This window comes from Microtus ochrogaster, chromosome 7 (genome assembly GCF_000317375.1).
Source record: "Microtus ochrogaster isolate Prairie Vole_2 chromosome 7, MicOch1.0, whole genome shotgun sequence".
NCBI classification, from domain to species: domain Eukaryota; kingdom Metazoa; phylum Chordata; class Mammalia; order Rodentia; family Cricetidae; genus Microtus; species Microtus ochrogaster.
In genome coordinates, this window is record NC_022014.1 from 8,430,068 (window position 1) to 8,432,264 (window position 2,197).

At 48.1% G+C, this 2,197-nt stretch overlaps 1 pseudogene; it reads right to left on the reverse strand.

Moving 5' to 3' along the window:
- The window catches only part of LOC106143826, a 1,692-nt pseudogene extending 367 nt beyond the window's left edge, over window positions 1-1,325 (reverse strand).
- Between the last annotated feature and the right edge of the window lie 872 nt (window positions 1,326-2,197).

Here is a 2,197-nt window from a genome sequence, read left to right on the forward strand (position 1 = left end):
GAGCCTTAGTGGTAGTGCTGTGCTCCTCTGACTCTGTAAGGACAGAGGAGAGCCTTAGTGGAGTGCTGTGCTCCTCTGACTCTGTAAGGACATAGAAGAGCCTTGGGTGCTGTGCTCCTCTGACTCTGTAAGGACATAGAGGAGCCTTGGGTGCTGTGCTCCTCTGATTCTGTAAGGACATAGAGGAGCCTTGGGTGCTGTGCTCCTCTGACCCGGACTGTGCTGGTGTGGAGAGGTTGATCTCATGCTAATCTGAGAAAGTGAAAAATCAACAGGTGCCCCTGTGCTTACACTCACAGAACCAAAGGTTCCCACTGTAAAGCTCCCATCAGATCCCAAAGGATGGAACTACAGATAGTTTTCAGAAATCTGAGAAATGTTACCTGCTAACAACCAGCCTAAGCATAGGGCTTCCAATCCTCAAGGAACCCAGTTCTGCTAATAACCATGATGAGATTGGGAAACTTGTCTCTATCTACTGTAGTCAACATCTTCTTTTCAGTTCAAATGATCTTGGGTCTTGAACCCATGAAACCTACATTTGGAAATAGAGAGATCATAAGTATGTGTCTATTTTTCTTCGATTCAATATTTTCATATTTTCTGCATAACATCTTAATTAATATACCAGGTTGCATTTCCTCGGCTGGCAACATTTCCTTAATGCTCACAGCATCTAGAGCAGTACCTTTCTCTTGTAGGATTCAGTTTCTTATGATGTTTGTGACGGGGCCAGTGATGCTTTATAGTGGCAGACACCTTGCTGAGCGGTTCTATCATGGGGCCTCGCTCCAGCTGTTCACTCTTTTTCTCCTAATTTGGTTTTCCATGTTTGTTTGAGTAGTCCTTCATTGTTATTCCAAGGTTCAGGTTGAGGGATAGGTTTCGTATGTTTGTATGGGATGTCCACTGAAGGGTAGTGGCACACTGCTGTCCTTTGACAGATGTCAAAGCCAGCCCTACTTGGCAGCTGTAGTCATCTGGAAGAGAATAATATGTAGATTTATGACAAACACTAGGTAGAGCTCCCTTCGGGATTGGAAATAGATGCTTCCAGATAGTTCTGCTTGATAACACCTGTTTTACGTACACACTGCTGCCATCCTGTATCAAGATTCTGATCGGGAGATAGGAAAAAAGATACTGCGAAGAGGGAACCAACTCTAAAATCTGCTTCTAGGCACCTGGATTTTCATTCCTGGAGCTGCGAGTTCAACGTGGTGCAGCTGGATGCCTGCGCCTGCACTGGGGGAGTGCCACGGGGAGAGAGCAGCTGCATTAAGGCCCTCCTGCTCCACAGAGCCTGGGGGCACCTGCAGCCTCATCCTCGGGCCTATCACCCTGCCTCAGGTGTACAGTTTTAAAGATACAGTGTAATTGTTTAACGCACACTTGCACATGTGCGCACACACACACTAAAGGCATTAATGCTCAAGGGTGGAGTGAAGAGCAGAGTATCCAGCCATATGCTGTTGTGGGGCCTCATATGATCATGACTCCTGTCCTCTTTGCCCATGGCAATGGCTGTGGGGCCGGTGTGCAGCTGGGGCCCATGTGGAGTTGGGGCACCTGTGGAGCTAGTGCTCATGTGGAGCTGGGGCACGCATGGAGCTGGGGCCTGTGTGGAGCTGGGGCCCGTGTGGAGCTTCTGTGCAGTCCAATGCTCTAAGTGACTGCTATGTTATCCACATTTGCGGTTCAGCACTTTCAGGACTCAGAATGTTCTACCTTGGTCACAGCAACCTCCCAAGGGCAAGCTTTGAGTATGCTCTGGATTAGGCGTCAAAATTATTTTCAAGGTTTGCTATATCCCTGCATGAAAATGTCTATGCAGCCCATGCACCATGCACCAGCACCATGCATGGTGAAGACCTGATTCCACCTTTAAAAGAATCTGTGTACTAATAACCACAACTAGAAGACGATTAAGGAAAAACCTCCTGAAAGGACAGCAGCTGATGCGGGCAAGCCTGTCTTCACCTTTATGAGAATACAGGGGCTGGAAGACAAGGCTCTACCTTGACTCACTATCCAACCATGATGGCAGGATGGTGATAGCATCTCTTGCAGGGTGAGCTCCATCCCAAGGCTTAGGTTACGAGAAGACCTGATGAAGATCCACAATTGGGATATTGGAGGTGTGAGGACGTGTGGTCCTGACATGGGGGCCCTGAATCAGCTGTAGCTCTAGAGTGCT